Below are 25315 nucleotides of genomic sequence, written 5' to 3' on the forward strand. Positions count from 1 at the left end.
CCATAGAAAAACTTTTAAAGGAGATTGTGTTGTTTTGTCCCTAGGATCACCTGCATTAGTTCAAGAAATATTAACTCGAGCAGGGTCAAATGAATTTACGGCTGAGGGCATAAATGCTTTTCCCCTGGGGCATTTCTATTGGCCGAGAATGTTGGCGAGAAACACTGGTTTTCATAGGAGCCACCACCCGAATAACAACTGGCGTTACAATTTAGAAGTAACAAATAGGTATGGGCCTCTACATTCACTGGAGTAGGTCGATTGACTCCAGTATAGTGATGGACATGAAGCTACTGTAGTTGACTGGGCTTCCATAATTTCTGGGATGGGAAATTCTTTGGGATCGTTGGAAGAATTAGCTGTTAACATGCACACTGATACTTGTGGGGGAATTGTGGCTCTGTCCCCAACACTTTGTAAATATGTAAATCACGACGTCTGCAAGGGCTTACCAAGAATGGAACTACCCCACCCAATTGAAACTGAAAATGAAGTTTTTAATGCTGTGTTAAGAGAGGTAGTACCCATTGTTGCACCGATGGCTGTAACCGTTGAAGGTTCCCCTGTTGCAGAAACACAGTTAGGCATGAGCTTAAGATAGGCAGAGTGGGAACATGCATTAAAACCACAAACAGATTCAGCTCAAAGGATGGTGAGAGTAAATTCCTGGAATATTTCTGGGCTCCTATCCAAGGTTAGTAACCAGATATGGGTAGACTTTATAAGGAACTTCAACATTCTTTGCCTCCAGGAAAAGTGGCTGTTGAATGAACTACATATAGATGGCTTTAAGAACTTCCATATACCAGCACTGCGATCAGCTCATGGCAGGAACAAAGGAGGGATTTGCGTCTATATTTCAAATATGTTAAGGGTCATTAAGATTAAAATATTGAAGTCATCTACCTATTACCAAATTGTTAATATTCATTTCTCTAAACAAATTGTGGTAGTGGTTATTAATTTCTACAATAATATAGACAAGGGAAATTGTACTAATGTCCTAAAAAATCTTAATGACAACATGTGTAATCTATCTGCACCTATAGGGAAGGATTTAATTACAATCTGGGGAGGGGACTTTAATACTGGTATTTGTTCCCAGGCACATTGTGGGTTATGGGACAATGATGTAGATTATAACACCTATACACCCCACTTTGTTCATTCCGATAGGGGTGAAAGTTATAATTAGGTAATGGCCGCTCATGACCTTGGTTTTGCCAATAAGCTTTGTTCCCCCCCAGCAGAGTTTGGTCCCACATTTATTGGCAGAGGCCTTAGCTCTACGATAGATTTCATCATTATTCCAAATCGGTATGCAACTTGGATCAATGAATTTATTATTCACCCTAACGGGTTGAGCGATCACCTCCCATTGAGCATTAAGATCACGCTCCCTATTAAGAGCACTGTTTCGGTGGTTGAAAGTTTGACATGAACACAAGATAGTGTAGTGGATTGCCAAAACGGATACTCTCTGAGATGGGGTGGAAAAGATCCCGAGGTCCTGAATCTAAAGATTATGTCCAAGGCTAGAGACCACATTTTAGAGTGCCTACGCGAAAGGATCGTGTACAAGGATATACTCACTGCGTATTCGCAGATTGTATTGGTGATACAAGAAACGCTGAGTCGTCCCCATAAGGGGTTACCCAATAATAAGAACGGCTGGTTTAATACAGCATGTACCAAGGCTTATTCTGCACTAAAGGCTGCTTTAAATAAAACAGACAGGGATTATGAGGAAATCAAATTGTGCCAGAAACAAACGAAAGAAGGAAATTAAAGATCAGGCTTGGCAGAATCTCTACAAAGCTTCTCTTCGCAGGGATTGCTCTTATTTTTGGCAGGCAGTAAAGGCACCGTTCTTTGCTAACAATGAGGGAGCTAGAGTAGAGGTTGCAATTAGTGAGAACTCCTGGGTAGACTTTTTCTCCCAGGTTTACGGTAAAGAGGGTAAAAACGCTACAATTTCACAAGACCCATTAACATCGGATATTGTTACCCCCTTTCTCCCGATTGATATTCACTTCACTCACGGTGAAGTTTTGATGGCCATAAATGAGAGCAAAGGTAGAAAGGCCCCGGGCCCTGATGGGACTCCGATAGATCTGTATAAATTTACAACGGAAGTTTGGTCTCCATTGCTAACCCGAGTGCTTGCAGCCAGTTGTGCCGAGGGCTGTATTGGTCGGAGTCCGTTATTATACCAATTTTTAAAAAGGGGTGTTGCAGGGATTCTGCTTATGCGCAGAACTATGCGCAGGAACCCAGGCCCTCAGTGATTTGCATTGTACCAAAAACTCACCTCAGAACCCAGAACCCCCTATCCGGCCAGCATCAGTGTCCCATTCGTTATCCGAGGTTTAGCTCGGCGGTCCCAATGTATAGACAACCCAGAACAAGCGACTTAGTATATTTCTCAGGAATGGTGGGAATTAGAAACACCTTTTCGTAATTATTCTTGTACCAGTCCACAACAGAATAAACAGAGACACGGGAAAAGTTTAAAGAGTTTATTTTATAAACCCCGTTTCCTAATATGCAGCAGTTTGGCTAACATTAGCAGACAAACAATTAAAATCAAAACCATCAGCATAGTTACAATACCATAGAAAATAAAGGCGCAATCATACTAAAATGACAGTGGCTCTAGGCCACCTTCCTTTATCTAACACACTAATAGTATTATTAGACTAATAAAAGGTCTCTAGGCTTGAATGGGGAACCCCATACTGTATAGATCAGCTCAGAGAGTTCACATCACAGGATCAGCTATGCTCTGCTCCTAGGAACGCTCTTCTTCCGAATGTGTTGAAAACATGTAACACTGCAATATTAAAAGCATTCGACTTTCAGGTATTTGCAGCTGCGTGCATGTTATAGCTAAACTAGTGGGCCGATCAACCTGAACTCAACAACATGCACCGTCTAGCGATCCAGACTGTTTCTGTTACACTGTGTACAGACCAAGGTCGCTATTCACTGTTCAAGATGTTGACAACAGACAGTTCTCATGTGAAGCAAAGTCAAGTATGCATTTCTTAATCCTAATAACATGTGACTACAGTGTCGTGTGCAAAAGCAGCAAAAGCGGTAAGATGGCTTTCTAACAGTTAACGCGATTATGCTAACTTAGCGTTGTACATAGGTAGACAACGATCATCACTACACCCCCCATGATCGGACCACTAACCACTAGGGGCGCACTAGCAAGAACGCAGAGTTCAAGTTCGATAGAACGGAACCAAGGGCATGAACTATAAGTCCATATAAGGGAAGTGAAAAAGTTCGAAAGAAAAAATCAATGGACAAAGTTCAAACGTAGAGAGTAAAAAAAAACAAAAACATTTAGTTGACTAAAAATCGATGAAGGACTGAGGACCGAAAGGAAGTTCAAAAGTCAATCCATCAAAGTGTATGCACAATACGTTGCTACTGCTTCCAAGAGGCAATCATTGGAGCGTTCCGCAAAAGTATCTACCATCCAGTTCAGGACGGGGAAAGAACAGACATGTTCTTCAACCACCGGAGCCTCCAGCACCTGGCGAGGACAACCAGGGTGCACCTCAAGGTAACTGTTCGTCAAGAAGCCAATCGCCGCCGCTCCGATGTCCCAATTACCAAGAACTCCATGCGCTGCAGCACAGGCCATAATCCCGACACCAGAACAGTCCAACTCGTGGGCCACTAAGGGGCTCATAAGCCGAACATAATCCGGATCAGGAGACACCGGGTTTGACAGACACAAATCCAGAGCCCATTGGAACGGACAATCTAGGCAATGAAAGACAGGCTGCACACAAGTAAAGTAGGAAACCGAAAGGATAATCCATAGGCTGCACTCAGAGTCGCTAGCGGTAAGGTGCCATAGAATTCAATCATCTGGTTACGAAGATGGTGCAGCCGGGACATGTTGTCGTGCCACGCAAGTTGTGCATCCATAGCGCAAGGCACAGATCAACAATAGTATTCCAGCTCCGTGGGCAAGAAGTAAAGGGAGACCTCCGAAGACACTGGAAAAAATAGAATGAAAAAAGGCCGGGATCACTCCAAAAATAGTTTGAAAAGAAGTCACGAGGCCGGAGCCCACGATTTAAAAAAAATGAGCTATGCCACTCGTGGAAGAGGCATTAAAGATAGTCTGTATCAAGGTCCCAAAATGAAGTGGGAGATCAGTATTCAAAAGCGCTTGCACCTCAGTGCGCGTGTTAGCTACGTGAAGGACAAATGTTTCCCGGGACGAAGTCAGAGCGACTTCTTTTTGAGACAATAGAGCCCTTATTCTGCTCATCTTATTGAACTCTGCTTTCAAGGTTGGAATCGAAGGCCATATGGAGACATCCAGCCGGCCATGCAGGGGTGGGAAAAGGACGTTATTACAGCAAACTACCCTCTGTGATACAGTCACGATGTAGGGAATTCCCACTAGCATCCCACACCAAGCTTCATTATTTAACAGCAAATAACTACCGTTAGCAAGCAGCGTAAAAGATGGAGTAATAACTGGCACTGGAATCCCTTTCAGGACGCAAGCTAAATTAGGAGCATGGACATTACATGCACCATGCAATTGAATGTGCCTACACACAACAGAGTGATCCGGTGCGGAAGTGCACTCTTCACCTTTCAAGTAAACCTCCTTGCCGTCCCTCACACATCTGTATGTGAAAGGGAGCGACCAGACTTCATGTAGGAAGGCAGTACCCTACTGTTCGTACCTGCCTAAAGCATAATGTTTCATGCACAAACTAAACTTAAACAGGGAAAATAGTAAAGTGATCAACCCATGTACTAGCCACACGGCAGAATTCAATTCAGCAACAGAGAAAGGCAAAGGTTCTAACTTTTCAATGTGTAGCAATGAATATGTAGCATCTTTCATGGACATGAATTGCTGTTTCGCAGTTAAATTAAAGGGAAGGAATAAAGATGAAGTATTCATGAAATCCCAAGGGACTTTCCCTGCCTTCAATGTTTGCAATGTCCATGCAAACTGCATAATAGACCGCAATTGGTTTTGACCATGATACAATACAGATAAATCATCCTGCACAATGTCTACCACAGATGAAACAATATTATCTAAAGTATAGATTCTGGAAGACAGGGTGTTAATGCTATTATCTATAACAGCCAATACTTTCCCCATATTGGCTTGATCAATCGCACGTAATCTGGAAGCAGCCTCAATTTGTGACAACTTCCAAACTTCGTTATAAACAGCATACACCCATCGCTTGGGTCTGCCGACTGCAGGACCCTTAACAAAATCATTCAAATCTATTTTGTCATTTAATCGCGCTAAATGGAGTTTAACAGACGCCAAAGTGGAATGTTGCAGCCAAGACTGGCATAACTTTCCTATTGAGTATGTAGTTACAGTGTGAGATGATTCAAAACGGGGGTCCACACGAACCTGTGTATACCCCTGCTTCAAATCCAGAAACCTATGTTGACAGGAGTCTGAACTCGTTTGCCACACCAACCACCCCTTCGAATTCAATTTAGAAATATTGAAGGACGTGTTGGAAACCTGTGTCTGCAACATATCAAGGGATAGATCCGTATGATTACCCCAATTGGGATAAGCACCTAGATCCGGCATGGAGGGAGAATTACATTTTTTAGACGTAGCCAAACCAAAACAGGTCGTCTGAAAAATGGAGGAATTTAAAAATAACATATGATTCGGGATGAGACAGGCACGATGCAAAGCCTCTGTTCCCTGTACTTGCCATCGTTTGGAACCCCAAACCGATTTAAGATCGACTGTACCTTTCCACAGATCATACCCACCAATTGCCAACTCGTCCATAAAGGACTTGGAATACAATAATTTGGTGTGTGTCAGTCTAACTTTAGAAGCAGCCTCAGGCGCAACCTTAAAATAAAAGGACGCTGGATGGGCTACACTAAAATCTGAAAAATAAGTGAACTTTTCCACTAACGTGGTAGAGCTGCCCATCCTAGGGGCGGGGCAATGTTCCCATTGAGTAAAATTTACAAAATTTCTAAACGTATTTGCCTTGTGCAGGAAATGCGTGCCATAATGTTGATAACAAAATTGTTCATCATAATTAGCAGTATCTAAATACAAATCCTCAGCATCAAATGCAGCATAATATTTTAAATCAGAAAACAGCGCTTCTATGGCTTGAACATCCCAATCATCTGAGTGAATGTTCTGCTTCACGACATCACCCATAGAAACACGAAATACATTTGGCACATTAATTACTTCAGTGGGGCCATGAATTTGAAATTTAACGGCATCCCAAGCGATCCCATCACGTACAGGCCAGGCAGTAATGTTCACAAAAGTCTGGTCCCTCTTCATTATGTGTGATGAGGAGTGGGGGGCCATAGTTCCATCAATTAGTCGAATTGTAGACCGTTCATTCAGGTAATGTCCATTGATAAGTCTAAAAAACACTACCACAAAGCCAATGGACATAAACAAAAAAACACATATGAGCACCACCCAAATGTAAGTCCAAGGGGGAATCAAAAAATGTCTCTTGAACCAAGCCACAAAAATTGAAACCTTGGACGGGGCAATGGAAGTCACTGAACGAGAATCAAAAGAATCTTGTGAGAGGGCAATTGTGGTGGATTGTAAAACAGGCAAGGTAACATCCGCAGGATAAGCATGCTCAACTTCTTCAAGCACGCCACTAGGTGTTTGTGGCAACAAGGGACCAGTAACGGCCTGCAACTCGATGGCAACATCAGGCATTATGTTAGAAGCTCGGGCCACAACAGAATTTCTGAGCATCGAAGGGCAGGAAACAGCTGGAGTCATACTAAGAATCGGCCACTCGTTGTAGTTTGACATTGTCAATCGAAATGTACCTGTTATCCTTTCGACCAGGAAGAGGAGGTAAAATGACAGTTCTTGTACCCTGCACTCCAAGCACTGGAACCGGTGCACGATAAGAGGGGCCGAACTCCTTCTTGTTCTCCACCTTCTCACGGACCAGATCACCAACTCGGGGTAGCCAGCCGACTACCGGAATCTGAACTTCAGCTTCAGATGAGGAGGGTACGTGTTCCTTCGCTAGACTGTTTCTGGCTTCTTGTAGAGTCTGCAATACAGCACAGTGTTCATCTACGTCAAAGGGTGCAGCTGACGCCGCTATGTCTAGACCATCAAGGTCTGGAACAAACATTCGAACACCAAAGAGCATCATGTATGGGGTCCGCCCACTCAGAGACCTTCTAGGGAGATTATTAAGTGCACGTTGCACGTCATACAAGTGGGCAAGCCAGTTCCGGCCAGTACCCAAAACTCTGGCTGTCAAAGATTGCTTTAAGTCACGGTTCATTCGCTCTACGACCCTATTGCCCTCAGGCCGGTATGGAGACGAAAATTTGACTTGGACCCCCAAATTTCTCATGGCCTCTTTGTACGCCTTAGAGGCGAACGCCGGGCCCTGATCAGAATGAAAGGTACCACACGCAAAACTTCCAACAAAGACACGCAAATCATTTATGACAGTGTGAGAATCAGCACTCTTTTGTGGCCACACCCACAGAAAACGTGTGCACGAATCCACTGCAACCAAGATGTATTTGTATGCAGTATCAGAGGTAAAAGGGCCACAGTGATCTAAATAAACACAACCCAATGGTTTACTAGATATGTGCAACTGAGTTTGTGGTGGGCGCGCCGCAGTTGAAGATTTAATCTGCTGGCAAATGTCACAATTAAGAACATAAGCTCTGGCTTGTTTGTACAAACCGCACCACCAGTAACGTTGTTGTAGCAAAGATACAGTAGCCGCAACGCCGGCATGCGCGGACGCCATGCCCTCGTGGGCCGCTAATATCAAAGAAGGTCTGCAGTCCGCGTTGGGAATCAATCTGTCACCAACGTCATTAATCCTCACTAATGGGACTTTATCAGGACTTAAGCGATAATGGTAACAAGCAGGGAAGGCTTTGTGCCCTGCTGTGTAGCAGCAATAGCTGCCAAGATGTCATCATCGATCTTACTTTTGGATCTTGTAACTGCTGCTACTAAATATGTCGCCACTGCTGTTTTTGCTGCCTCGTCAGCTAGGCTGTTGCCGACAGCATGGACACCAACACGTTGGTGACCAAGAGTGTGAAATACATTCACGAGAGGCAGACGGTCTTTAAGATCTGCCACTCGAACCCAAAGCAGTTTATGCTTAATAGTGCTACCTTTGGAATCATGGTAGTCATTCTGAGACCAAAAATGCAGATTGTCGTTGTAAGATTGAACACAATAAAAGGAGTCACTCACTATAAGAGCAGTGACTCGGGGATCAGCAAACTCCAGTGCAAGCACCAGAGCCCGAAGCTCCGCCAACTGAGCGGTACAATCACCCAATGACTGCGTGTGCACGACATCGGATAGGAATTCACCATTTACGAAAGTACCGACTACAATTGCGCAAGCCGCTGAATAGGCGTGCTTTGATCCAGTTGCGGGTTGCGCAGACCCGTCAGTGTATATGACACAATGGTAATCCTCGAGTGGGCGCAGGGACAGAGGAGCCGGATGAACAAATTCATACTGCAAAAACTCCTGAGTTTGAAGTGCCGCGTCAAAGATAAAAGTGACGTCTGGCGAGGTCAAGGAAGTGGCCCATTGTATCCACCTTGGATGCAAAGCTTTAGAATTCGGTACACTCGCTTTCGTCACTGCCTCAAGGGCAGGATAGGGTGTTACCACCAACATGCGTTTTCCTTGCGACAGCGCTCGTTCTTTCAGAATCGCCATTTGCACTGCTGTCAGAACCTTCTCGACAGCGGAAAAATGCAGTTCAGCTGAAGTGTACAAGTGAGACTTGTAAGCAATGGGGACGGTGTCGCCCTCATTGAACGTTAAGTATGTGAAACCAACTGCGCCGGGCACTATTCTTATGACCAGGTTAGTGTGGTTATCACGTGTCAGTAAGTACTTAGAAGCAAGAAGATCAGCTTGCAATAACTGCAATATAGCTGAATGCTCAGGCAGCCAACAAGATTTGGAAAAAGTAGGTTGTACCAAGGCGTAAAGCAGCTTGATACGCTGGGCATAATCCGGGATGTAAGTTCGACCGAAATTCAGGAAACCCAACAGGGATTGTAATTTCTTCAGTGAAGTAGGAGCACGGAGGCTTGCGCACTTTTCTAGAAAGTGCGGAGCCAATCCTCGACCTTCATTGTCCGCACCATGATTCTCCTGAACACGTTTAATCACGGAGGGCAGTACCGACAGAGACGGAGTGCCAAAGCACTTCGCATATGTCGCTGCAAAGACCTTACCCCAGTTTTCGCAATCTGCCATATCTGGGACTAAGTCTTTAGGCAGAGCAATGGTAAGGATCCTGTGCTTCTCCACAGGAGATGTACGCGGATAAACCGCTTCTATTTGATCAAATTTCTCAGCAAGCCAATAAGGGAAATCATCCCTATTTTGGGGTTGCTTGCCCACTACCGAATTGACCATAACAGGACTAATAACCACCGTGTGGTGGTCCGTCGGTTGTCCCGCAACAGCAGTAGCGACCACCTGCACGTTGCGTGACACGTACTGCACTAGAGCCCTATATACTGTAATAAGGGCAGTGTGTAGTACACGGAACTGATCCACCGTTACCTGCAGGTAGCGGGGATGAGGCGTAAATCTGGCTAACACCGGCCATGTGGCCCCTGGGATTGACAAAGGGCCCATTCTCACCGGTATAACCGCATGGGGAAGGGCGCCATTAAACCAAATGTTATGCTGCCAGGCAGAAATAGGAATTTCTTGAGTCCTATATGGCGTATAGTTGGCTGGTAACGCACTGGCAGTATAGGTGTGGAACGTATCATCGTCATCACTCACCGCCGGCAAAGTAACCCAAGAGTAGAACAACTCAAACGGAAACAACGCATCAGCACTTACTACAAAAATCACAGCCATACCATCGTCTGGCACCCCATACTGCGCCAGATGACGTTTCAGGGGTGCCCGGATATGAGCCGGAATATCGACCGCCATTAGGACTCTAACAGTAAATCAACAATAAATCAGTAGCACTAGGGTTCAGATTAAATAACCTTTTTAATGATCAAGCTTGAATGAACCTATTTAGTCGAAACACAGGTAGGTTAAACCGTCCCTCCCGTTATCTGGAAACCAGAGTGAGGGTGTCGTGGACTAATACAAGCACTACTAAGGCGTCTCAAATCAATAGACCAAACGTTAGGTGCGCCATGTTGCAGAGATTCTGCTTATGCGCAGAACTATGCGCAGGAACCTCAGTGAATTGCGGTGTACCAAATACTCACCTCAGAACCCAGAACCCCCTATCCGGCCAGAATCAGTGTCCCATTCGTTATCCGAGGTTTAGCTCGGCGGTTCCAATGTATAGACAACTCAGAACAAGCGACTTAGTATATTTCTCAGGAATGGTGGGAATTAGAAACACCTTTTTGTAATTATTCTCGTACCAGTCCACAACAGAATAAACAGAGACACGGGAAAAGTTTAAAGAGTTTATTTTATAAACCCCGTTTCCTAATATGCAGCAGTTTGGCTAACATTAGCAGACAAACGATTAAACTCAAAACCATCAGCATAGTTACAATACCATAGAAAATGAAAGGAGCAATCATACTAAAATGACAGTGGCTCTAGGCCACCTTCCTTTATCTAACACACTAATAGTATTATTAGACTAATAAAAGGTCTCTAGGCTTGAATGGGGAACCCCATACCGTATAGATCAGCTCAGAGAGTTCACATCACAGGATCAGCTATGCTCTGCTCCTAGGAACGCTCTTCTTCCGAATGTGTTGAAAACATGTAACACTGCAATTTTAAAAGCATTCGACTTTCAGGTATTTGCAGCTGCGTGCGTGTTATGGCTAAACTAGTGGGCCGATCAACCTGAACTCAACAACATGCACCGTCTAGCGATCCAGACTGTTTCTGTTACACTGTGTACAGACCAAGGTCGCTATTCACTGTTCAAGATGTTGACAACAGACAGTTCTCATGTGAAGCAAAGTCAAGTAAGCATTTCTTAATCCTAATAACATGTGACTACAGTGTCGTGCGCAAAAGCAGCAAAAGCGGCAAGATGGCTTTCTAACAGTTAACGCGATTATGCTAACTTAGCGTTGTACATAGGTAGATAACGATCATCACTACAGGGGGATAGGGAAAACCCCGCTTGTTACCGGCCTATATCCCTCCTAGACTCATTTATGAAAGTTGCTGGAAGGGTCATTCTTAATAGACTCCAACAGTGGGCCGAGGACAATAATATCTTAAGTCCAGTCCAATATGGATTTAGGGAGGGTAGGGGAACCATTGAACAAGTTTTAAATTTTTCAATATTACAGGGGAAATATACTCATGCAAAAGAGGGGAAATTGTTTGTGGTATTTGTTGATCTTACCGCAGCTTTCGACTGTGTTGTCCATAGCAGGCTATGGCAAATTTTGGAGGGCCTGAAGGTCGAGACCTCCCTGGTGTTATTTTTGAGGCAATTGTACGCAGGAGCCACAGCCAGGGTGACGTACGGCCTAAAGGGTGAATGTACCAAGCCGTTCCGCGTGGAGAGGGGTGTCAGACAAGGTTGTGTACTGGCCCCGTTCCTCTTCTCATTATATACTAACACCTTGGATGAGGAACTGGTGGCTAGAGCGAGAGATTTTCCACAGGTTAATAATAAACAGTTGTCTCCCTTCTCTACACGGACAACGCGGTCTTGATGTCAATAACCCAACTTGGCGTACAAAGGGCCCTTACCACCTGCATTGACTTTATGGATAACAGGGGTTTGAAACTTAATGCAAAGAAGACCTTTGTAATGTCTTGTGGTAAGGGAAGGAATAAACTGTGTAGCCTAATAGTAGAAAATGGTAAAATTGAATCTACTAAAACAAAATTCTTATCTAGGTATCCTGTTAGAGGATACGGGATCTTGGAGATCTGCGATTAAGAATAGGACCCTCCTTTTTAAGAGAGCAACTGCGGCTGTGATACTTTTTGTGAAGAAAATGGGTAGAAGGCCCCCGGTGATCCTATTACAAATATATCAAGCTAAATGTTTAAGTATAGCTACGTATGGGGTGGGAATCTGAGGGTTTTATGATGTTCCCTCTATTCAGGTAATAGAAACTGCTTTTTTAAGATTTATATTAGCTGTCCCTCTAAGTTCGTCGGTTTTTAACTGTCACAGTGAACTGGGGATATCCCATATTGCCGATGTGATTAAAATGCAGCCCATGTTACTTTGGCACAGAGTCTGGACGTCGCCCTATTTAGTGGTAAATAGAGACATCATAAAAGACTCCTTGGGATTAGAACAATCTGGAAAAATTCCCTGGTTGAATTATATAAGCAAGTTGCTAATGATCTAGGGCGATCAGATTTTTATACTAACCCGGATTCAATGTGCACAATATCTGGAAAAGAGCTCAACGCTTTTTGTTTAAATCACTTTGAGTCTCTAAGAATTGGGCTGGAAATTAATAAATGCACAGTGCTTCGGCATCAAATGACACTGGCTTGTAGCTCTATTCAACCATACTGTGTATGGTGCCTAGGTGGTTACGATAGATATGTCCTGACCAGGTTCAGGTTTGACTGTTTTCATCGTCTAGTATCTTTCCCAGCCACAAATGATTGGTCTAGGCAGCTCTGCCCATGTCCGTGTGATAACCTATCTCCTCAAAATACAATGCATGTGATTCTTTTTTGTAAATATTATGCTAATGAACGTGCAAGATGGATTATCCCTTTTTTAAAGAAAGGAGTATGGCGGCAGTGTTGTCCGGCTTTTTCATTCTTACAAATACTGGAAAATGTGTATGTTATTGGAATCGTGACTGGTTTTTTAAAATGTATATTAAGAAAAAGGAAAAGCATACATTTTTAACCGTTTTAATAATTGTAACAATTTGTGATTCATGTGGGCAGCTGGTTTTGTAATGCACTTTTAAAAGATATAGGTGCCGATTCCGATCCTGTAAAACCCGGGTACAAATGGTCATACGGAGCGTTTTCTCCGTCCGACTCGTACCCGGGAAAAACACCTTACAAACTCGCAAGTACGATTCGCACGGAAATACCATTTCCGTACGAGTCGTAAAAAACACCGACCGGCAAAAAAATACATACAAATCTGATTCTGGACGGCGCATACGCGACGTCCGGACGGAGTCAGGCAGCGTTTTATGGACCAGCAAGTACGATTCGTGCCTACGTCACTCCGCACGTAGCATTTTTTACGGGAGCCAAAAACTGCCGTGAAATTGAGGACGACGCAAACAAGGAGCACCGGTACGCGACGGACAGCGATGGACCCCAACCTACGCATCATCCCAGCCCTCATAGCCTACGACCTCGTGTTCAGAAACCGCCGCAGACGCCGCAGAAGGTCAGAACAACCCCCAGGGGCAAAGGGGGGGGGAGGTGCAAGGGGCATGAAACATAACCCACACCCCACAAAAAACTAATATATCCTGCACATTAATTACCTCCATGGTCTGGTCACTTAGGGGGGCGTGTCCACCAATCCCACGTTCCGCCACAATGGAAGTGGATGTGGACGCATACCCGTCACCACCACAATGGTGGTACGGGACATACCCACGCCCCTCAGAGCGTGGGTACGGTCCATACCACCATTGCAGTGGTGATGTAGGGGTACGTGTGTACGGTCCGTACCCACGCCCCCAGAGCGTGGGTACGGTCTGTACCACCATTGCAGTGGTGATGTAGGGGTACGCGTGTACGGCCCGTACCCACGCCCCCAGAGCGTGGGTATGGTCCGTACCACCATTGCAGTGGTGATGTAGGGGTACGTGTGTACGGCCCGTACCCACGCCCCCAGAGCATGGGTACGGTCCATACACGCGTACCCCTACATCACCACTACAATGGTGGTACGGACCGTACCCACGCCCCCCAGAGCGTGGGTACAGGCCGTACCACGTGTACCCCTACGTCACCGCCGCAATGGTGGTACGGCCCGTACCCATGCTCCCCAGAGCATGGGTACGGGCCGTACCACGCATACCCCTACGTCACCGCCACAATGGTGGTACAGCCCGTACCCACGCTCTGGGGGCGTGGGTACGGGCCATACCACGCGTACCCCTACGTCACCGTCACTATGGTGGTACGGCCCATACCCACGCACCCAGAGCATGGGTACGGGCCGTACCACGCGTACTCCTACGTCACCGCCACAATGGTGGTACGGCCCGTACCCACGCTCCCCAGAGCGTGGGTACAGGCCGTACCCCTATGTCACCGCCACAATGGTGGTACGGCCTGTACCCACGCTCTGGGGGGCGTGGGTACGGGCCATACCACGCGTACACCTACGCCACTGTCACTATGGTGGTACGGCCCGTACCCACGCACCCAGAGCATGGGTACGGGCTGAACCATGCGTACCCCTACGTCACCGCCACTATGGTGGTACGGCCCGTACCCACTCTCTGGGGAGCGTGGGTACAGGCCGTACCACGCGTACCCCTACGTCACCGCCACTATGGTGGTACGGCCCGTACCCACGCACCCAGAGCATGGGTACGGGCCGAACCACGCGTACCCCTACGTCACCGCCACTATGGTGGTACAGCCCGTACCCACTCTCTGGGGAGTGTGGGTACAGGCCGTACCACGCGTACCCCTACGTCACCGCCACTATGGTGGTACGGCCCGTACCCACACCCCCAGAGCATGGGTACGGGCCATACCACACGTACCCCTACAGCCCCATTACATGATGGATACAAGGCGTACACATGCCACGGATGTAGGTGTACGGCTTGGTGCAGCACATTAGCTGTAAATTGGGGGTGGTGTATGCCCAGGACAGCAGTGTTCCACAGCAAGGGCACAAGTGGGTGGGTGGGTGTTTGCAGAAGAATACCAGCAGTGGACAGGGACATGTGAGGGGTGGGTGCATATCACTACCAGCAGTGGACAGACATATGGGGTGGGTGCAGAGGACTCCCAGCAGTGGACAGAGACATGGGCATGGGTGCAGAGGAATACCACCAGTGGACAGGGACATGTGAGGGGTGGGTGCCCATCACTCCCAGCAGTGGACAGAGACCTGGGGGTGGGTGCAGATGACTCCCAGCAGTGGACAGAGACATGGGGGTGGGTGCAGAAGACTCCAAGCAGTGGACAGAGACATGGGGGTGGGTGCAGAGGACTCCCAGCAGTGGACAGAAACATGGGGTGGGTGCAGAGGAATACCACCAATGGACAGGGACATGTGAGGGGTGGGTGCCCATCACTCCCAGCAGTGGACAGAGACATGGGGGTGGGTGCAGAGGACTCCCAGCAGTGAACAGAGACATTGGGGTGGGTGCAGAGGACTCCCAGCAGTGGACAGAGACATGGGGATAGGTGCAGAGGAATACCAGCAGTGGACAGAGACATGGGGGTGGGTGCAGATGACTCCCAGCAGTGGACAGAGACATGGGGGGTGTACATCATTATCAGATGACCACAACTCCATGGGTGAATGTACGTATCCCTAACTTTGGACAATGATGATAGTGCCATAACAACACATCACTGACAGCAGTGTCCCACTACCAGGAGGATGGATGTCTTTCCCCCACTGCATGACACACCACATGTGGGTGTGAGGACAAATAACACATGCATACCCACCCCTGGCAGATGCAGCACAATACACACACTGAGATCATGCCACAAGACTGTATAGTCATGTCACCGCCTAATAAACTAAGAGAGCCAAAGAGAACACATACTGTCACGCACATCCCAGGACTGATAGGAATGTTCAGGTGCTGGGCCAGCCACCAAGATGTTGTCTGTCATGGAAGAAATAGGGTGGAGTTCCCACAGATACAATGGCCACAATTGTGAGCCAGGTATTCAAATACCCAGCAGAACAAGTACCATATGTGTACTAGGCTGGGATTACACACATGCATTGTGCGGAAAAGGGACAATTTCTCCATGAAGGCATGGCAAAATACTCTATACACAAGTACAGTGAGTACCAAGGATGGCTCAGACGATGAAGCCGGAGACATTGCTGAGCAGGCATGTCCAGAGTTGAAGGGATCCATCACCATCAAAGGAAATGTAGACACAGGGCAACCCAACAATTGTGCAACTCTCTGCAGGGGAGATGTCAGTTGCCACAGAGGAAGGAACACTCCTTGGGACAATGTCTCCAAACAAAGAGCATACACGACAAAGAATCTTTGCAGAGACCCTGGGCCCGATTGACAGAACTAACTTAAGACAAAATCCTAAACTTACTACCATTTTGGTATTCACAGAAGGCACTTACTCATTTTGGTTTTCACAGAAGGCACTTACTCATTTCGGTATTCACAGAAGTTAGGAGTCCTAACTTTAGGACTCCTAAATGCCTTCTGTGAATACCGGAAGTCTTAAAATTAGGATTTTTCTCAGTTTAGTAGTAGTATAGTTAGGACTCCTAACTTTAGGACTCCTAAATGCCTTCTGTGAATACCGAAAGTCTTAAAATTAGGATGTTTCTCAATTTAGTAGTAGTAAAGTTAGGACTCCTAACTTTAGGACTCCTAAATGCCTTCTGTGAATACCGAAAGTTTTAAAATTAGGATTGTTCTCAGTTTAGTAGTAGTATAGTTAGGACTCCTAACTTTAGGACTCCTCTAAATGCCTTTCTGTGAATACCGAAAGTCTTAAAATTAGGATTTTTCTCAATTTAGTAGTAGTAAAGTTAGGACTCCTAACTTTAGGACTCCTAAATGCCTTCTGTTAATACCGAAAGCCTTAAAACTAGGATTTTTCTCAGTTTAGTAGTAGTAAAGTTAGGAGTCCTAACTTTAGGACTCCTAAACTGAGAAAAATCCTAATTTTAAAACTTTCGGTATTCACAGAAGGCATTTAGGAGTCCTAAAGTTAGGACTCCTAACTTCTGTGAATACCGAAGTGAGTAAGTGTCTTATGTGAATACCAAAATGAGTAAGTGCCTTCTGTGAATACGAAAATGGTAGTAAGTTGAGGATTTTGTCTTAAGTTAGTTCTGTGAATCGGGCCCCTTGTGATGGCACGCAGATACCAGGTCCCACCCCATGAGCAGCAGACTACAACATTTCCCTGAAACATAACACATGCCCACAACCCCAACTCCTGTAGCATCAGCATCAACATCAATACCTGAAATGCAAGACTTTTCAAACGAAAAAGAAAATGCTTTATTCAGCATGAAAATAATAATGTGTAAATGAGACTATTCACAAAGGCCAATGGCCAGTCCATATCATCAGTCCTTGGGGGGGGGACACATGGCCATGCGTCTCCCCTAGCTTGCCTGCACATCACAAGACTGTGTCGTCGACTGGGGGGGCATCATGTGGGGAAGGACCAGGCACCGCAGGGACAGGAGGGGGAAGGGTAATTGTGGTGGGTGCAGGGACGGATGACTCCACCACAGGGGGTGGGGCAGCACCAAAGGTAGAGGCAAGCTCGGCGCTGCACACTCCTGCCAGTTCTTCTAGCGTCTCCCCTGCACCCGGAGAAACAACAGGCCCCAAGGAGGGGGTCGGAGGGATGGGTTGCACCGCTACTGTGGAAGGTGGTGGACGGGCTGGGGGACTTAACTCCCCTACCCGTGGAGTGCCTTGACCGTTTCCAGCCTGGTGAACTAGTGGGGCTTAGGCCCAGACCAGCAAAGTAGGCCTCCTTCTCCGAATCTGGGGCAGGGGAGCCAAGGGGAGTGACATCGGAGGGACTGGGGAGTGAGTCATGTGGACGAGGACTGTGGCTGCTTGCCTGCCTGTGTGCTCTAGACCCAGTGGGTGTGCCTGCTTCCCCCTGAGTGTGCGTGTCAGGAGGTGTGCGTTTGCCCTTACGTGGTGGTGTGCTGCTTCTGTCTGGTGGGGTGCGTGTGTGTGGATGTCTTGGTGTGCTTGGGACAGGCATGGGTGTGGGACTTGTGGATGGGGCAGGGGTAGGGGGGACGCAGCGCTGCAGATGACTCACTACTGCTGTCAGTGACGAGTCCAGGGACCTCAGCAACATCCGTTGATCAGACATCGCTGATGACATGCCCTCCATGTACGACACCATCTGGGTCAGCAGTCTGGTGTGGCCATGGAGGACAGTCAGGATCGATGTCTGCCCAACTTGCAACTGCCGCTGAATGTCCACAGACTCGGCAGTGAGGGCAGCAGGGAGGACAGGGGCAGGCGGTGCGGTGCCTGGCACGAAGGAGACACGGTGTGGCCTAGCACGGACAGAAGGGACCCAAGCAAGTGGGAGGGCGGTGATGGGAATGGAGGGGGCGGCGAGAGATGTACTGCTGCTTTCAGCTGTGGGAGCAGCCTCCGCCCCCTCTGGGAGCTCAGCCTCGGACCCGTCTGCCTCGTAGTCAGTGTTGGTACTGGGCAGGTCCTCCGCCTCACTCCCCTCGCCCTCCGTGCCACTAGATTCCACCGACTCCTCAGCAGTGGTGGCACCACTGCTCGATCCCTCCTCCACGTCTGTGCCGGTGTCTCCCTCGGTGTCCTCCGATGATGCTGTGGGCAAGGTGAAGAGACAGGAAAAAATCAGTCACCTGTATACATCTGACACATGAGTCCAAACAAAATAGGCAACAGTGCATATCAGGAAAGGCATCATGAGTAACATCTAGGATACTCCCCACATATGTATGCCCTGCACTCCCCAGTTGGTTGACCCACCATGCCACTTGGAAACAAAGAAAATTAGGACACAACAGCAAATAACTTGAAATCACAAGATCATGATAAGCTAGTGTCTGGGATCAGTTGAGCACAGCAAGACTATGAAGGCATGCCACCTCTTGTTCACTGTGAACCAAACAGTATTGTCGCACCCAAGGCCAAATACCACATGCCAATGCAGAAGGTGTCCCCACACTCAGAGACCTGTGAGTACTTTTGACACCCCAAAGAAATACATTGTGACTCCTGGAGAATCACAACTCTTTACACAATGGACATGTCTAGCATGTGTGAATGTGGCACTCTGTGAACACAACACACATGTGTCTGTATAGCAGATGTCACACAAGGAGGTGCACACCAAACTACATGTACACAGTCATTGTCTGAGCTGCCAGACTCATACAAATCAGCCACTGTTAGGCAGAAATGGCGTATCAGTAAGTACATATACATGGCACCAGGGTGGTCTGGATGACTTGACACTCGTAAGTTGGTATCAGCAACAACCAAGGACTAACCCAAATGCTAGCACACTGTGGGAACATGTATATGTATGAACTCCAAACAAGTTTTGTTCAAACTGTGCCTTACTTTAAAATGTGCCAGCGTGTCCCTGGAAAGTGTAAAGGTGGTGTCTTGTGCACTTCCTTGGGAGACATCTGTCATGCAGGCACATCATTGTCCTTCACAACAAAACAACAAGGTCAAGCATATGAAACATTGAGACATGTTGACAGGTGTAGTGAGTGCCAATGGACATTTTCTCTGAGTAACAACTTGAATAATGTCATTTGTCACATGGCTATCCGTCACCTCGTCACACAGTTGGCTACACATATGACTTACTGACTGTCATCTGGAGTGGCACACATGTCCACACCCAGGACAATGCATAAGCTAATGGGCCTGCAATTGTTTAGCAAAAAAGCCTAGCTGTACTGGGGGTTTCCCCTCATGGCAAGCCAGAATGTACTCACAGATGTCAGCACACAAAGTCACAACTGTGTAGCATCTGAACCACACACAGGTGCCAAAAATGTACAAGCAGGATACATGATTGTCAAAAACTGACACAGGCAATGAAGCACAAACAATAAGCACTGGCCAACATCACGGGGGCACTGCACGATGACTTTCTGTACTGCAAATCATCACACACAAGTCAGAACTGACAATGAAACATCATGGTTGAACATGTATGCCCCTCCCACACACACCCACCCATACCTGAGTCAATGTGACTGATACCGATCAAGAAGTGACACCTCTTATTCAGGGTTACAATAACTGTGCTTGAAAACTAGCTTCATTAACACAACATCACCTTGTAGGGCTGCCAAAACATATTGGTCACAAACAAACATCAACAGATTGTTGTGAATAGCCACACAGGCACAGCCCAGTGTGAGTATGCACAAGCAAACTGGTGTATCCCTGTCCAGTGGGCAAATGTATCACACATGTGAAAACTACTACCTAGGCCAGGGAACAGTGCCACAGAGGCAGAGCTATGATGAACCCACAGTGAATGTGCACAGTGTTGGCTGACACACATGAGTAGGGGGGCAGGCTGTGTCAGGGGACTGTAGTGTGCACACTGCTCCATGGTCCTGGAATGAGCTGACTGTTACAGGAGCAACCGTCCCGGCACTATGCATATATCCCACTCATGCACATCATGTCTGAGGCCACAACATTGGTAATGCATGCTGCAAGTCTGTTCATTTGAACCCTCACACTCCTATGTTGAGACTCAGCATCAGTGCCAACAATTATGCACCCCCAAATGACTGAACAGGACAGGGCACAGGCAGACCACCCCCACACATGATACTGAAAGCAGTGTGCACGTTGATCAACTGGCAGCCTAGATGACCATGTGCAATAGTGATAACACACAGATCAGGTAACACATGTCAAGGAGGGGAAGGGAGGAAGAACAGCATAGGTTGACTTTGGGGAACAGGATATGCACTGCACATATATAGCCTGGCAGTGTATCCAGGCGACTGAGCAGCTCCAAAAGCTGGCGACACACAACAAACACACATGTACCTACCCCCTTCCTGCTGCTGTAACTCCTGTATCCGCCTATCCAGGTCAGGGAAGAGCACCGCCAGGACACGCCGCATCTGGTGGGTCAGGCGCCGGCGCCCGCCATGCTTGCGAGGAGGTGAGTTCTTCAGCATGACCCGGGCGATCCTCCGGGTCCAGCAACGGATGTCCTGCCATCTCTTCCTCACTTGTGGCAGGCGGCGACTGCGACCCTCCACCGATTGCACGGCCTTGATGGCATCCTTTCAGATCTTCCCCTTGTGGTATGGGATACCTGTGTGGATGACAAAGTGGGACAAAATCACTACACCTGCACCATGTCACAGAGACACACATTTGAACATCTTAGATTTGTTGAGCAGGGCATAGTATGCTGGCAAGTAATAGCACCTTAGTCATAGGGACTTTTTCCACTGTGGACGCACCAATGCACTACATGGCATAGTAAGTACACAGTTGGCATGAGGGGTGCGAAACAATCCCTGATCATGGCACACACTGTGCATCCCAAGCAACACAAGGCTGATGGACAGCACCGCAAAGCAGTCACATGCCCCAGGCCACTGACGAAACCTCAGCAGAGTACACAGACACACACAGGCACACATCAATCACCTGCCATTGGCAACAGCGGATGCAAACCTCACTCTGCACATGTGCCACTTGCCATGGGGGGGTCACAGTTGTGGGGCTAGCTCAGCAAGTCAGACACACAGAACGGCTTACTTCACACATCAGATGGATTGAGCAGTTGCCTCCTCCATGCAGCTGTGGTGCAACACTCCACATAGACACTCACCCACATGACAAGAAACATTCACACACATCAATGTCCAGGGGGCGTACACATCATTTGGACACTCTCACCACTCTCACCACAGCTCCACTCAACTCTCACACACATCTGTGGGTGACCACTGAATCACCACAGGACAATAGAACAAGAATGCCCAAGAGGATTAGGCTGGCTGAATGTGCCATGCACTATGCAGTGAATGTCACAGTAAGCACAATGCAAGTGAGGAGTGCACACATGAACTACATCAAGCCCTGCATGAGAGACATAAGCCATCCCCCCCCCTGGGACCCACTCCAACCAACATTGCATGTTTGTCACACCTGGCCACAATGCCAGAAGTGACAGACACAATAAAGGTGCACAGGCAAAGGTAGTGGAGTCAGCACTCACCTGCTCCCCTGGTCGACCATACAGCATGGGGTACCGTGGGAGGATCACATCCAGCAGGGCCTCGTTCTCCTCCTGGGTGAAAGGCTGGGCCCTCTCCACAGTCCTTGACATGGTGCCAGAGGGAGACAATACAGCAGCAGTGGTATCGACTGACATGTTGTGCAGGCAAGTGCCGTCTCATGGGTTCTGCCTGCCTTATATCTGCCTTGCTGGCCTATTTTATTTACAGGAGTACAGGGTGATTGGTCAGACTCATTTGCATCCTACGTTTCCTCCAATCCCTTTAAACATACACCAGTGACAGCCTTTGCATCTTTCGATTTTGCAGCATCATGTCAAGTCAACAACCACTTTGCAACAATGTATAATGTGGCCAACTGCTTTTTCCAGACCACATGATGTTAAATTTTGAACTTGAAACTCGGTATCCATGACAACCAGCATGCATTTAGGCCCTAATACTTGTTCCTCATGTGTCCCCATTGTAATTCTTAAATCCCCACACAAGTTCGGTGCGTTTCACACGTACCCCTAGGGCACCATCACTACAGTGATACGGGCCGTACTCACGAGTGTACGTGCCGTACACGCGTGAGTACGTGCCTATCACTATAGTTGGGGGTACCGTAGGGCCTAGTGATACGGCACATACTCACGCGTGTACGGCCCGTAGGTGCCTCATCTCTGTCAATGCAGGTCTCTTGGTACCAGGTCCGGCGGCAGGGGTAGGTTTAGGAGTAGTTGCGTCCACTGACGCGGGACCCACATTGGAGTCCCCTTTCCCGCCGGTCACTGCTGCAAGATTGCCTTGTTAGCAGCATAGGTTACTTCTAGCACCTGTTAGGTATGTAGAATTTTCACACACCTTTGTTGTAGATAGTCCTTATTATTGATCCTGAGGAAGTGCCGTGACCAATTTTTGGCTACCAGGGCACGAAACATGTTGATCTTCTTGAGCGTAGGGCATACACAACTAGCTACATAATTACTAGTGCCTATACCCACCTCAATTTCTATTGTTTTTAATTAGGCTGTTCACCACTTTAATAAACTTCACTTGTGGACCAACAGTACCTATCTTAAATATATTTCCACTACATCTACACACTCTAGGGCCCCTTACCCCCACAGCACCCTTCGGCCGAAACAAAAGATCCCCGCCAAAGAGCCCCATTTTTGGGAGCCCATCAGGAATTGCAGCGCCGACCTGACGAGGGGCAGGCTCAAATGATGAAGCATGACACCTAGCTTGCTGGGTGTGTGAGAGCCCTAGTTCTAACAAGGGTTTCCCCCTCCCTGACACACGACAGTCCAACCTCCTTTTTCTTTCTCCGACTAGAGGAACTTTGTACCTTTTTTGTATTACTAAATGCAGGTCTCTTGCCACTTTGCATGCGGCATATCTGGCATAGTTGTGGAAGATTATGCATAAGAGTCCATGTGTAGTTTAGCAACATGCATGCAGTTGCTCATGGATTAGGCTCCCTATTGGCCATGAAGTACATCGTCGTTTATGTTTTTTGGTATGTTGGTCCACACAATGGGCCATCAACAGCTGCTGAGGGTGTGTCTCCTGTGCGCAGGTCGGCCTTCAGTTTCCTGATCCGGTGTCATGCTTCTTTGGTGATTGTGCATGCATTGTCTCTGGGTGTGCCATGTGACACTGGACACTCCTTACTTTAGACACGCGCCTGTTGCAGTTGTCCTTCTGACATCCTAGTCTTTGTGTGCAAATTCTGTCATTTTGCAAGGAGATGCCGCCTGCTGCTGCGGCCCCTGCAGCAAGGGCCCACAGAGTATCCAGATTTGGCAACAGACACGCCTCCAAGATGCTCCTCACTTCCTCCCTCCACCCATTCATTTGGCTGTCCTCAGCTTGTCTATGCCACTGTTGCCGCCACGCGGTGCCAAAGGCTGGACCATCAGCACATGCAAGGTGCACATTGCACCACCATCCTGTCCTTGCATAACCCACATCACACTACAGTCTGATGTATCAGCCACACTCCGAGCTATGTCCATCCGCACATCTAACGCCTGCTGTCAGACATACCCTGGGCACACACACGACACCTTTGCATGCTGAGTGTGCAACTCCAACTGCCTACACTGCGCTGCCCTTTCAGGCCCTGTCACACCAACCAGGCCACGTCCCTAATACTCCCCACAGGCTCTGTAGCCCAGCAAGGGCATGGAAGTGGGACTCAAGGCTTCAGCATGTAGTATGGTGTCATCGTCTGGGACATGGCACAGGTATCATCTCTCAACATGTCAATCTACAGAGTGTCCAGGACCCCCCTCTCCACCATCACATGCGCACAGCACCTCATCATCAGCTCGTATGCCATTGACAGCCAGGTGCTCCTCACCCTCAACAAAGACACAGACATTGGCAGTTCCATCATTCAAGTATGCATGAGATCCATTGATGAATGGCTGAACACGAGCCACCTGAGGCTGGACTTGTACAGGACTGAGGTGATCATCTGAGGATTGTCCCCTTCCAGCTGGGTCAAGTGCCTTTGTCCCACCCGCAAGAGCCCTGCACAAGCACCCAGTGGTCACACACACAAGATGGTGTGCATCATGTTTGGCTCGCTCACATATGCCATGCTAGTCCACAGCATCTGTACCTCATGCTGCAACGCCCTCTGCATTATGCACATGATCCACAGATAGATCCACTCCAAGAAAAGACAGACCATCCCCCAGGTCCATGACAACATCCGTGCCAAATACTGCCCTGCCCTCTACGGAGCAAGTACATCCAAACTCCCAGGAAACTGGTCCACTTCCAGGGGGCATCTGCACACCTCAGCTTCAACACCCTGCGCCCCAGCCACCTCACCGTCCACCATAGATAGCTGCAATGGATCACTGTCTGCTGCAGGATGACCTCCACACTCCCCACCCACACTCAGGAGGCAGTCCACAACCCCGACCCCAAACCAATATTTATTTTATTTATTTTGTCAATTTATAGGGCGCAACAGCTACCCAAGAAGGGTTTCCCGGCGCCTAGACACAGCTAGAAAGAGACAGAAACGGAGGGAGATTTTGAGGTGGTTATTGTTCGTACAGCCAGGTCTTTACAAGCTTTCTAAAACTATGGTAGTTATCTTCCTTCCGAATGCCTGGTGGAAGCGTGTTCCACAGGGAGGGTCCAAGATAGGCAAAAGATCTGCCCCCTGATCTTGCACGTTTAAACCTTGGTATACAGAAGCATGCTGCTGTCTGGGACCGGAGGTTTCTCTTTGGCGTGTAGAGGCAAGCAAGGGGTTGGAGGTATTTTGGGGCTCCTCCTGTTTTTATTTTGAACATGTAGTTCAAGGCCTTGAAACGAACTCTGCTCTCTATCCTGAGCCAATGAAGGTCCCG

This window comes from Triturus cristatus, chromosome 5_2 (assembly GCF_964204655.1).
Source record: "Triturus cristatus chromosome 5_2, aTriCri1.1, whole genome shotgun sequence".
In the NCBI taxonomy this organism is placed as follows: Eukaryota; Metazoa; Chordata; class Amphibia; order Caudata; family Salamandridae; genus Triturus; species Triturus cristatus.